General features: G+C 35.7%; 1 protein-coding gene and 4 non-coding genes across 5 annotated transcripts in view; 2 read left to right on the plus strand and 3 right to left on the minus strand.

Moving 5' to 3' along the window:
- LOC135216966 (E3 ubiquitin-protein ligase synoviolin-like) overlaps nucleotides 1-14,351 on the minus strand; it is a 313,218-nt gene that overhangs the window by 121,760 nt on the left and 177,107 nt on the right. The window lies entirely within an intron of this gene.
- Nucleotides 7,043-7,115, plus strand: Trnav-cac (transfer RNA valine (anticodon CAC)). Its single transcript has one exon. It is a non-coding gene; the product is annotated as a tRNA-Val (tRNA).
- On the minus strand, nucleotides 8,449-8,521 carry Trnav-cac (transfer RNA valine (anticodon CAC)). The gene has a single exon. It is a non-coding gene; the product is annotated as a tRNA-Val (tRNA).
- Trnav-cac (transfer RNA valine (anticodon CAC)) lies at nucleotides 13,263-13,335 on the plus strand. The gene has a single exon. It is a non-coding gene; the product is annotated as a tRNA-Val (tRNA).
- Nucleotides 14,174-14,246, minus strand: Trnav-cac (transfer RNA valine (anticodon CAC)). Its single transcript has one exon. It is a non-coding gene; the product is annotated as a tRNA-Val (tRNA).

The following is a 14,351-nucleotide window of genomic DNA, read 5'->3' on the forward strand; positions in this document are numbered from 1 at the left end:
TACTATACAGTTGCTGGCTACTGATATCAAATTGGCTCCTACTGTAGCGCCCCTTGAGTATTCCATCTCTCATGCCTAGTCGATACATGTCATTTTCGTTACGATCTAAAATAACACCGATAACATTTCTTGGATCACCTTTTCCTCGATCAACTAACGGGATGAGAATTGTCACGTTATCTCCTGGATTACCTGGGACATGTTCTACACGACTACGTTTGACCACGCGCTCAGCTTAAGCTAACTGACCAGCTGCTGCTCTGGACCGTTGAAGTGCTATGTCTTCTTGGAGCTTATGAAGTCTTCCTTGAGGATTCTGGCCACAGGATGGACTGTCTGGATAGGCAGAGCCCTCTGATTAATAACAAAAGAAAACATTTAATAAATGGTGATAGACTTGCCATGGGGTTTGGAACTTAGCCAAATTAGTTATCAGTTACCTTTTATAATTTTGTCTGCCGACCGTACATCTCTCGGGGTGATAATGAATTCACCCTTCAGGTTCGGTCGGGCTTGAAGTTTTGCATTTGGGTACTTTTTTTCAAGGGCTAAAACAGCTGCATAAGATGTCTGGTCTTGCCGGGATACTGCTCTGAAGTTGGGAAGTGCCTGAGACGTCGTGGTAGGTGCTTCAGAAGTCGAGGGGTTAGAAGGGTTGATGATACTTGTAAGGGCTTTTTTCCGTTTCTATTGGACTTTCTGAAAGCCTTGGTCATCAAGGGAGGGCGGGTCCACCTGCTGGGGGCCAGGAGACGTCGGCCGCTTCTCTGCCATCGTCGTAAGATGATCCTCGACAGCCTTTGTAGACTACCGACAAAGTGAGCCGCTAAAATTTGAATATAATAATGAGAATTATGGCGCAAGGATGACGTAACGTGTCACGTCGCGATTCGTTCATGATCAGACTTTTTGAATCACACGCACGCGCGCGCGCACACACACACACACACACACACACACACAGACTGTTGCGGGTTCGTTCATGATCAGACTTTTTGAATCACACAGACCCACACCCTCCTGCCTCAATAAAAAAAACGTCTAACTGGGAATGATGATCAAATAAAAGGGTTCCAAACTTATAGATCAGATAGAAAAAATAGGAATCAAGGGGGAACCGCAATATATGGGAAAGACAAAAAACAAGGAAAAATATATGAGAAATATAGTAACTCAGAATGTGAACTAATAGCGGTAGAATTTGAATCTGAAAAATTAATGAACATAGTAATATATAGACCCCCTAATACCAAAAAGTTTGACATAATAATAGAAAAATTGGATGATATATGTAGAAATCACAAGGACTGGACTATTCTCCTATCTGGAGACTTTAACTTTCCTTTCGTAGACTGGAAAAAACGAATATGAGATTGTGGTTGTATTTATACATATAAAAAAAGAGAGTAATAGTAGTGCAGAAGATAAGAGGCAATTCGAAAAGCCATTAGACACGCTACTAGAATACAACATTCAACAAATAAATCACCTGCCAACAAGAAAGGAAAATACTTTAGACCTAGTATTTGTGAACGAGGTGAATTATGTTAATGTCATAGAATTAACAGTCCATTCCAAAGAAAGTGAAAACAGAGATAAGCAAGAAATGAAAAAGTGGGAAGGATATGGAAAATACAACTTCTTCAGTAAAAATATAAAATGGTCAGAAATAAATGAAGAATTAAACAAAGATTGGGATAACATTTTCGTAAGTGATGACATAAGGGTAAATACGGAGATATTATATAAAATATTAGAGAAAATAGTGGATAAATATATACCGAAGAAGAAAATTAAACATCAGTCATGCATACCAAGAGACAGAAGTAAGATAGAAAATGCAGAACAAAAGATTATACAATCAAAAGAAAATGAAAAACGGGACTTGGAAGAAAAAACCCTAGTAAATATCAAGCAAAACCCCAAACTATTATACTCGTACGCGAAAAAGATGAATAAAAGAAGAATAGAAATAGGCCCTCTAAGAATTGAAGGGAGATTAACGAATGAAAAAAAGGAAATATGTAACATATTGGCAGAACGATATAAGAGAGAATTCACCCCTAGAATTGATAATGAAGATAATGATATAGAAGTAAGGGACGAAAATAGTGAATATTTAGCTGACATAGATATTAATGAAGCTGATATTGTGCAGGCTATTAATGAAATTTAAAATGGAGCTGCTGCAGGTCCTGATGGTGTCCCTGCTATTTTGTTAAAGAAAGTAGTTCATTCTATCGCAAAGCCACTTGCAATATTATTAAGACAAAGTGTAGATACTGGCAAGATTTATGATGAGCACAAATTAGCATATATTACCCCTACTTTCAAAAGTGGATCAAGACTAGAGGCAAGTAATTATAGTAGGCCTGTGAGTCTAACATCACATATTATAAAAGTGTATGAAAGGGTAATGAAGAAAAATATTATGAAACATTTGATAAAAAATAATTTGTTTAATATAGGACAACATGGTTTTGTACCCAGAAAAAGTACACAAACCCAACTGTTAGTCCACCGTGAGAACATATACAAAAATATGAAAAAGCGGGAAAATGAAAACAGATGTGGTTTATCTAGACTTTGAAAAAGCTTTTGACAAGGTAGACCATAATATATTAGCGAAGAAAATTAGAAAACATAATATAGTGGATAAAGTAGGAAGATGGTTAAAAGAATTTTTACACAACAGAAAACAGATAGTTATTGCAAACGATGAGAAATCGGATGAAGCTAAGGTAATATCCGGTGTGCCACAAGGTACGGTGTTAGATGCATTACTGTTTGTTATTATGATTGCAGACATAGACAGTAATGTTAAGGACTTGGTAGTGAGTAGTTTCGCCGATGACACAAGAATAAGTAGAGAAATTACTTGTGATGAAGATAGGAACGCTCTACAAAGAGACCTTAACAAAGTATATGATTGGGCAGAGGTAAATAGGATGGTATTTAACTCTGGTAAATTTGAATCAATAAATTATGGAGACAGAGAAGGAAAGCTATATGCATATAGGGGACCTAATAATGAGACAATCACAAATAAGGAAGCAGTTAAAGACCTGGGTGTGATGATGAATAGGAACATGTTATGAAATGATCAAAAAGCAATTCTGTTGGTAAAATGTAAAGCAAAAATGGGAATGTTGTTACGGCACTTCAAAACAAGAAAAGCTGAACACATGATTATGCTTTATAAAACATATGTTCGTAGTCCACTTGAATATTGCAATATGATATGGTACCCACACTATCAAAAGGATATTGCACAAATAGAGAGTGTACAAAGGTCATTTACAACTAGAATAGAAGAAGTTAAGGACCTTGACTACTGGGAAAGACTACAATCCTTAAAATTATATAGTCTAGAAAGGAGGAGAGAACGCTACATGATAATTCAGGCATGGAAACAGATAGAAGGAATAGCCGAAAACATCATGGAGCTAAAAATATCAGAAAGAGCAAGCAGAGGTAGATTAATAGTGCCCAAAACTATCAGGAAAAATAAGGAAAGCACACAGAACATGAATCCACTATGCACCAGCATCGATAATGCAGCGTCTATTCAATGCGTTGCCAGCTCATCTGAGGAATATATCAAGAGTGAGCGTAGATGTGTTTAAGAATAAGCTCGACAAATGTCTAAGCTGCATCCCAGACCATCCAAGATTGGAAGATGCAAAATATACCGGAAGATGTGCTAGCAACTCTCTGGTAGACATTAGAGGTGCCTCACACTGAGGGACCTGGGGCAACCCGAACAAGATGTAAAGTCTGTAAGGTCTATGTACCAAAGGCATCTGGCATTCACTAAGGGGGGGAGGGTTCTCTTTTTCGAGTAATATGGTTTAATACTTCTTAACTTCATTTATCGAGGAGAGAGAGAGAGAGAGAGAGAGAGAGAGAGAGAGAGAGAGAGAGAGAGGGGGGGGGTGACAGGCACTACTTCACTGGTCATACCAGTTCGTGGGTTACCTATCCAGATATATAATACATTAATATAGTACTACTGCGAGTTGATAATCAGTCTGTTCTTGATAAGAGCAACGACATTTTTAAGTACATCTTTAGCTGATTATCTGCCATATTAAAAAAAACTTCTGATTGTTGGTTGTGAATAGAAGTAAATGAGAAAATTAAACGTAAAAAAAATCGCATGAGAATGAACGAATCTTAAAATCAGAAATGAAATAAACCAGGCAATGAAATAATAAGCAAAAATATAAAAACATAAAAACAGAAAACAAAAGAGAGAAAACAAAAGACGACGCAATGACCAACCGACGACTCAATAAATAATATTCTCAAGTGATGCCGAGGAAAATAGAAACTATTTTCAGATGTTCGATTCCGACTTGTAATAAATGAAAATATTCTCGAGAGATTCCTGTTTGGGGGAAAAATGGGACGTTCGTTGTTATCACGGAGACCAGGTTATTAAAGATGTGTGAGCGCAAGAAATGAGTTTTTACTCCAAGAAAAGGATTCTTTATATTTTTAAATTTTTTTTCGTTGTCTGGGATCATAAGACTTTCTGGTTCGTTATTAAGAAAATTTGGATCATGCCCATTTCAAGACAATCAAATTATATCACTTCGATTTATTCTGATTCCAGATGTGAAAAGAATAAATGATTAATTTTTTGAATGAGAAAAGGTCATTTTTATCATACACCATTTGTCATTATATTACTTTCCGTTATTATTTTCGCTTACTCGGGGAGTAAGCCTACAAACTATTTTGTTGTTGTTGTTCTTGTTGTGGGGCTTTGATTAAGGTCACCCAATGTCACCTGTCTCCCATCACCTTTAACCCCCACCTTGTTATAAAAATCCTTCTATCGCCGCACCTCATGTTCTGGATTTCAACGTCCTACAGTTATTATGAGATTATTCTGATGGATGTTTTTTGGAAGGTAAAATAATACTCGGATGACAGTATTTCATACGCTATTTATTTTCCAAATGTTTACAATTTTTCATTACAAAAAATAAAAACATGGCTATATAAAAGACTAATGAACAGGAGATATCGAAAGTGGTGGGCAGGGGGTTACGGTGCGGGGGTGGGGGGATGGTTAGCTGAGTCGTGACCGATCTGACCAGGTCTAAAGACTGTCCCCAAATCATCATTATATTAATGCACCGATGCACACATTTCACTGCATTTCATTTCACATCATCTATTTTCACAAAGAGTTTCGGAAATAATATAACAAATATTCTATAACATAAGAAATATAGCGAATTGAAATACTAGTAACTCAACTAAGTTATGCCATAAATACAAATCCTGTAGTACTAGATTAGCATATCCAGTAATGTGTTCTTGGCATAGATTAATTAATGAAATAATATCCTTGCAAAGTTGATGCTTTAATGACTTATACAACGCACGGCTACAGAACCTGGTGTGTAACATCTTTGTGACCAGATTCGAATATTATTGGTAATACAGGTAATTATAGTTCAGTCAATCTAGGGCACAAATAGATACAGCTAGCACAAGTTGGTAAAGTAGCCATTTACGGTTTTGTGATCCCTGGCCACATCCAAATAGCATATCAAACATCTACCATTATTTAAATAGTCAATCCAGGCGATATAAGACGGAGGACGGAGTGAAAGAGAGAGAGAGAGAGAGAGAGAGAGAGAGAGAGAGAGAGAGAGAGAGAGAGAGAGAGAGAGAGAGAGTAGATAGAGAGATAGAGAGAGAGAGAGAGAGAGAGATACGTGCTTATAGTATAATTGAAAAGGATATCTTCGTCTGAATAATATTAATATGAATAGTCAGTTCCAACAATATCTAAGGCATTTTTTATTTAGAAAATATGATAACGATTAAAAACAATACGATGTGATAAGATTTGATAATAATTATTTTCCAAAAAATATATGATAACATGTTTCTTAAAGAAAAATGTCTCAAGTATATCTCTGATTAATAACTAAACAGGAATGAAAGCTCTCTCTCTCTCTGCCCATATATATATTTCATTCAATATTGCATTTCTTTGCGTGATTACCTTAATTTCCCTCCTCCTCCCTTTCGAACCATTCTAACTATGTACTGGTTGTTTGAACTGGGCCACTTTCAGAGGAAGAAGGGCATGGTCTCATCGGGCCAGGCCTGGCGGGGCGACACCGCTTTTGTAACTGGCTGTACATTATCACTAATATACGCTCAGGGCCCACGATTCGATCCTATATATGCCAACACTGTCCTGTAGAGCTATTGGCTCTTAATTGATAAGCGCATGTTGTTGAAACAGATAGTTTTAAGCGTAAGAATTTATGGTCATTACGAAGCATACAGGTAACACAGGCTTGTTCTAAGAGGTCCACAATAATAAAAAAACAATAAAAAAAACGTAGCGAGTTCGTGTATAATTTAAAAACCCTTTACATAGCTTTCGAACGCTTCCCTGGGTTCATCTTCAGTAAACATAAATAAATAAATAAATTAATTAATTAATAAATTAATTAAAAATAAAGTGATGTTGTAGACTTTTTAGCTTTATCAACCAAAACACTGACTCATTTTGTTGTGGATATTTTAGACAGAGCTGAATTAAAATAAACATGGCAAACATACTTATTTCAGCAATCTATGGAAACTTCTAGTGCAACTTGAGAATTTAATTCAAACGTTTCTGCCCGGCAATGAGCCAACTGCTTTGCACATGTGAATTTCACTCATTGACCACTAAACTGCAGATGTAGTACCAAGGAGAGTGTTTCCCCGAGTGAAAAAAAAAAAAATTCTCTCATTTTGCATTGCATCAAGAAAAAACATTAGATGAAATGCCGCAGAAACACTGACATTTTGAATTAATATTAATCATTAGGACACTAAAAAAAAATAACAATAAGAGGCTACTGAAATGTGTCCAATTTGGTTGCAATGAAATAATTGCGCCTCTCTCAAGAATGAGGAACGCGTTTTTTGATTGGAAGCACAAATATTCCTCCATGTTCTTTCTTTGTACTTTAATTTAGAGACAGAACATTCTTTCAGATATAGTGACGTAATATGGAAGGTTTTCGTAGCGTAGTGGTTATCAGGTGCGCTTCACACGCGCAAGGTCCCCGGTTAGATCCCGGGCGGAAACAGGTGTTTTCAGCATAGATATGAGACTACAGTAGTGCGTTAGATCGAGTTAATTAATTGCCATAGGCATTTTAATGACAGCGCTCCCAATGTAAGCAATGCCAAAGGTAACTGTATTTTGTTATATGCAAAGATAAAACACTCAATGAAACTGCAGAATGGTTATAGAGCAACTAATCATCAGGATATTGCATTTAATACTCATCTTAACTGCAATTTTCCATCAATACTTATTCTTTTAACACATTATATAAAAGGTAAAAAAAATACACATAAGACACATGTTTCCAGTAGTGTAGTGGCTAACATGTGTGTTTCACACACGTAACGTCCCTGGTTCAATCGCGCCAAAAACAGCTGTTTTCTTCACCAACAGCTGAATATACAGAACTGCGCAGCTACTGTTTCTCATTTAATACTTTTGCACACGCAAGGTTTCTGTAGTGAAGCGGTTATCACATGTGCAGGTTTCCTTACTGAACTGTGTAGCTTACGTACTGTACATTTAGCAATCAAGGTTTATGTAGCCTAGTGCTCTTTACGCATGCAAAGCCCATGGTTCAATCTCCGCATAAAAAGAAAATAATAATTTTCGTTACTATCGATTAAACTTTACTATACGGCTACTGCTTCTCTTTTAATGAGCTTACACACGGAGCTGATTTCGATGCTGGGCTAAAGCATTTGTTTTAATTGCTGATAACTGAATAAACTACACTAAATCTCATTTAATGAGCTGATGCAGATGTTTAAAATACTTAACGTTTAAAGTGTAGGTAAATCTCAGTCTACTCATATAAGTCCCTTTGGTCAGTGTATCTTTTAATTATTTTTAACCAAACTTTGTCTACTGGCATTCTATTTATTTACAGACGTTGTCACATCATCATAATGTAATTCCACACACACACACACACACATGTATATAATTGTAGTCAAGCACAAAATAACTATCATTATCCAAACACTATGCAAAAAAAAAAAAAAAAAAAAAAAAAAAAAAAAAAAAAAAAACTCTCCATACTTGTGGCAGGTTTTCACTGTGTAGAGTTTATGTGCTAACACGGTTCGATTCCCAGAGGATACAGGTGTTTACAGAGATAATAAAGAATAAACTAGAGTGTGAGACTACTGTGGTAAGCGCAGGCAGGGTAGCAAGATAGATGTAAACACAACCATCACTATGACTTTATGATTACAGACACTTTTCATAATGCTATGAATGAAAGAAGATATCCTACCTAGTAAGAGACAGCATCTGATACCAACCAGCACACTTCAAATGCACGTGTGTAGGCTATGAATGAAAAAGCCTGCTGAAACACATAACACAGATGTTTCTGCCCGGGATCGAACCAAGGACCTTGCGCGTGTGAAGCGCACATGATAACCACTACACCATGGAAACATGTTCTAACACGCTTTCAGTTTTTTTGTTGCGCTACTTGTAATATTAGCTAAAAGTCAAACAGAAATGACTACAAAGATGGTTGTCATTAGCTACGCTGCCAAACTTCTTCCTGACTTACAAGCCGACAACACGGTTCTTTAATCCAGTCAAAAAACCCAATACATTCTTCCCAAAGGCTGTCCAGAAGAAAGAGACTGTTCTGAGATAAGGCCAATTCAATTTGCAATCCACAAATTCATCTCAGTGACCTCAAAAACTAAGGTTTAGACTCTAATATATGCCTCAACGGCGCAAATCCCAATGGAAACAGGTGTTTACATGGATATGACAGAGTGAACTAGACTGTGAGACTACTGTTTCTCAATTAGTAACCATAGGCAAGTTAACCAGGTAGATGCAAGATGCACTTACAGTTATCATGATAACCTAAAGATTACAGGTGACATAATAAGACGCCCAATTTAGAGACACCATACCATCCAGCACACTTCAAAGGCAAGTGTGCAAGCTATAGACGAAAAAGCCCGCTGAAACACCAATGTTTCCACCCGGGATCGGACTGGGACCTTGCGTGTGTGAAGCGCGTGTGATAACCACAACACTACGGAAACATGTTCAATCATGATTAACATTATTTTGTGATGTATTTGATATTAGGTAATCTTGTTCCAGGAAAGGCTCTGTTTCTCCTTTGAGTGAGTTCATTTTCTAATTCTATAGCTCATATATGCTACTACCTACTCATTATGACTAAATTAGTAAACGAGTACATATTCCACTGACTGAGGATAAAACCCATTTACTGGCAAATAAAAAATAGGGCAAGTTTTTGCATTTTATAAGAAATTTATGTATTATATAGATTTAATGGAATTAATATATATATATTATATATATATATATATATATATATATATATATACATATATATATATATGTATATATATATATATATATATATATATATATATATCATAACAATAAACTAATAATAATGGACATAGCCTTTTGGCTTGTTCCCCTAGAATGTGTGCACACTAAATAATAATAATAATAATAATAATAATAATAATAATAATAATAATAATAATAATAATAATAAATAGCAATGACCATTAAGGAAACTTCAGACCAAATATTTGAAGAGATAAATCAAGATAAAAAGGAAAAAAAAAGAGCAAATGTAAACAAGACAAGGAGTGATAAGTTATATAAACCTAGCCAGTTGTCGTGGAGTGTTCCCATGTCGTCTGCCATTTTGATTTTATTAAAGTTTTTATGATTTGCTGCAAAACCAGACTTACTATATTTCTGTGTCATCACTGATGTCATTTTAGAGTATTCTTTTTTAATGGGATACTACATATCTATCTCGTAAGCTTCATGAGGAGCTATTTGTATAATGATTAATAAATAGATATCTTACACTGCTGTTTTCTTTTTTTATATATCGTCTTAATTTGTAAATATTTTCTGAGCTAAGTCGAACTGCTTTCCTGGTGAAAATGATTCATCTGTACAGGAAATTTCCTTCTTTGGCCACTTCAAAAAGGTTCCGTTGCAGATTTTGCACAGCCAAGTACCAAATGGCATTTTTCTTGTCTACTTCAAATATCTATCGAATTATTTGATTAATAAAACAGAACAGCGAGAAGACCGGCAATCATTTCCCATTTTCACTTAAACCAGCGTTTCGGGAATCTATTCCCATCATCAGGGATACATAAAAACACGCTTACATGATACGGAAATTGTAAAGTCTAAAGACTCGCCCAAGTATATACCTAATACGTAGACACAATATATAGTTACATGTTCTCTACAGTCAGCGTTTAAGGCAATTGAAAAATGAAAATTATAAACAGAACATAATGTCGGGGAACTATGTAAATATCAACGAGAGAGAGAGAGAGAGAGAGAGAGAGAGAGTAATGGTCAGAAATGTGTAAGAGTGGCAGTAAATTGACTGTCTAAAAGGAAGGCGACAACTTCTTGATATAAAGAGTCTAAGAGAATTAATGTAATTCCCAAGACAGGTCAAAGTAAGCCGTATGAACGTAATATCTAGTAAAGGATCAAAGCAAGCACTATAAATATAATTTCCAGCAAAGGGTCGAAAGCAAGCAATGTAAACGTTCCAGGAAATGGTCAAAGCAAGCAATATAAATATATCTTAAAATAAAGGGTCGAAAGCAAGCGATATAAATATATATATCTTAAAGCAAAAGGTCAAAGCAAGTAATATAACTGTAAGTTCCACATGTGAATAATACATGCATTGTCAAAAGGCACTTATATATTGTACAGTAAATAAAAGCAAATAACAGCAGCTTCCACAAATGTCAAATTATAGGCCTTAAACATCAAAGGGACCGTGCAAGTGCGCTAAGGCATCATTTAAAATTTTTTTATATACATATAGAATCAACCCTAGATGAGAAAATAGGGCTGTTTAATATGCATACCAACAAACTCTCCTGACTTGGTAAGGAAGGATTTCATTTTGTGGTGTTTATGTGTTTCCACAATTCGATTCCCAAAGGCAACCGATGTCTATATGGATGATATCTGTATAAACTAGACTGTGAAATTACTGGTTCAAAAATATTAAGCACAAACAGGTTAACTAAGTAGATGCAAATACATCCGCCATAGTGACCTAATGATTGTAGATGCTTTTCATAATCATATGATATAAGATGTCCTACTAAGCTTGAGAGATTTGAAAATGATTCGCGAAATAAGAAAAAGGGCAGGCATAGTAAAGATTACATAGGTGATAGAGTTACGATTGAGATGGTATGGGCATGTGTTGAGGTTGAATGACGAGGAGGGAGTGAAGGGTTTTCGTGAGAAACCTGTTAGAGGAGAGTGAATGTTACGCAGGTGTTTCCACACGGGATCGAACCGGGGACTTTAAGCGTGTGAAGCGCACGTGATAACCACTACACTACGGAAACATGTTTAATCACGAATGTAATCTTTTGTTGCTCTGATTGTGATATTAACTGGTTAGCTCCTGGTCCTTTGAATGAGTAGTTTATAATTCTACAGCTCATTGGTTTGCACCTAATCAGTATAAAAAAGTCAATGAAGTGTTCTGTTGACACAAGATTAATCCCAATTACTGTCAAATAAAGACTATGTTTGCAGATTCAATGGAATTTAGAAGAAAAAATCCTTACTTTTGGCTTGTTCCATTAGAATGTATGCAAACCACGAATAATATTAAAAATAATAAATATCAGTGACAATTACTGAAGTATTTGACTGAATATCTGAAGAGATAAAGCACAATACAAATGTTAAATTATAGGCCAATTGGACATCAAAGGGACAGTGCAAGTGTGCTAAGACATCATTTACAAAATTTTATACACATAGAATCAAGTCTAGATGAGAAAAGAAGGCTGTTTAATATGTATACCAAAAAACTCTCCTCACTTGGTAAGGGAGGAGAGTTAGCAAAGTAGATGCAAATACAACCACCATAGTAACCTATGATTATAGATGCTTTTTCATAATCGTATGATATAAGAGGTTCTACTAAGCTTGAGAGATTGGAAAATGATGAAATAAGAGGAGAGGGAGGTGATAAGAGAGTCAAGATTGAGAAGGCATGGGCATGTGTTGAGATTGATGATGAGGAGGAAGTGAAGAGGGCTTAGGAGGAACCTGTTAGAGGAAGAAGATCGAGAGGGGGACAGAGATAAAGTCCATAGCACCATATCAACCAACAAGCACGCTTCAGAGGTAAGTGTGTAAGCTATGGTGGAAAAAGCCTGCTGAATCATGAATGTTATACAGATGTTTCTACCTGGGATCGAACCGGGGACCTTGCGCGTGTTAAGCTCAAGTGATAACCACTACACTAAGGAAACATGTTTAAACATGTATATAATCTTTTGTTGCTCTGACTGTGATATTAGCTGGTTATCTCAAGGTCCTTTGAATGAGTAGTTTCTAATTCTATGGCTCATTGGTTTGCTACCTAATTAATATGACTAAAGTCAAAGCAGTATTTTGTCGACAGAAGGTAAATCCCATTTACTGTCAAATAAAGACTATGAAAAGATTTTGCATTTCAGCAGAACTTCTGGTTGTCTGTAGATTTACTTGAATTTAGAAAAAAAATCTGTAACATAACGATAATAACTGACAATACTGATCATGGCCTTCTAGCTTGTTCCATTAGAATGCATGCAAACCACGATATTAATAATAATAATAATAAATATCAGTGACCATTACTGAGGTATTTACTGAACAGATGAAGAGAAAACACCATAAAAATGGAAAGTGAATGTTACCTATGTAGCGCTCCTTTTTTTGTTTATATATATTCACTTCTCATTTTTATTGTGTTTTTCTCTTCATATATTCTGTCAGATAATTCAGTAATATCACTGATATTTATCATTATTATCATTCGTGGTGTGCATATGTTCTAATGCAACAAGCTAAAAGGCCATGTACATTATTATTCATTATTGTCGTTGTTATGGATTTTTTTTTCTAAATTCCATTATATCTACAAACAACTGCAAGTTCTGCTGAAATGCAAAATCTTTTCAACGTCTTCATTTGACAGTAATTGGGATTTATCTTTTGTCAACAGAATACTGCATTGACTTTAGTCATACTGATTAGGTAGCAACACCAATAAGATATAGATATAGGAACACTACTCATTCAAAGAACCTGGAGCTAAACAAATATTACAATCATATTTAAACATGTTTCTGTAGTGTAGTGGTTATCACGTGCGCTTCACACGCGCAAGGTCCCCGGTTCGATCCCGGGCAGAAACATCTGTGTAACGAACGTGTTTCAGCAGGCTTTTTCCACCATAGTTTACGCACTTACCCTTGAAGTGTGCTGGTTGGTGATATGGTGCTATCGCTTAGTATGTTATCTTATTTCATAACATTACGAAAAAGCATCTGTAATCATGTGGTCACTATAACTTCCAACAAAGGGTCAAGGCAAGAATTAAAAATATGATTTTCAGTGAAGGTCAAAATGAACAGTATAAATATTATTTCAAGAGCAAGGATCAAAGCAAGCAATATAACTATACTTTTTACCTGCATATACCACATAAATCATCAAAAGGCAGTCATAAATACGTGTACAATATAAATAAATAGCCACAAATAACAAAATCTCTAATTATAGGCCAACAGGACATCAAAGGTATAGTGCAAGTTTGCGTAGGCATCAATTACAAATTTCTATACACATATAGTTAGGCACAGATGAGAAAATAAGGCCATATAATATGCATAAAAAAAATTCTCCTCACTTGGTAAGGAAGGATTTCATTTTGTGGTGTTTATGTGTTTCCACAATTTGATTCCCAAAGGCAACAGATGTCTACATGGGTGATATCTGTATAGACTATACTGTGAAGCTACTGATTCAAAGATATTAAGCACAACCAGGTTAACTAAGTAGATGCAAATACATCCACCATAGTGAGCTAATACTTCCAGCACAGTGACCCAATGATTACAGATGCTTCTTGTAATGCCATGAAATAAGATGTCCTATTAAGCGATAGCACCATACCAACCAACCAGCACACTTCAAAGGTAAGTGTGTAAGCTATGGTGGAAAAATCCTGCTGAAGCACGAATGTTATGCAGATGTTTCCGCCCGGGATCGAACCGGGGACCTTGCGCATGTGAAGCGCACGTGATAACCACTACACTACGGAAACATGTTCAAACACGAATGTAATCTTTTGTTGCTCTGATTGTGATATTAGCTGGTTATCTCCAGTAGTTTCTAATTCCATGGCTCATTTGTTTGCTACCTAATTAAT

The sequence above is a fragment of the Macrobrachium nipponense genome, chromosome 7 (genome assembly GCF_015104395.2).
Source record: "Macrobrachium nipponense isolate FS-2020 chromosome 7, ASM1510439v2, whole genome shotgun sequence".
Classification (NCBI taxonomy): domain Eukaryota; kingdom Metazoa; phylum Arthropoda; class Malacostraca; order Decapoda; family Palaemonidae; genus Macrobrachium; species Macrobrachium nipponense.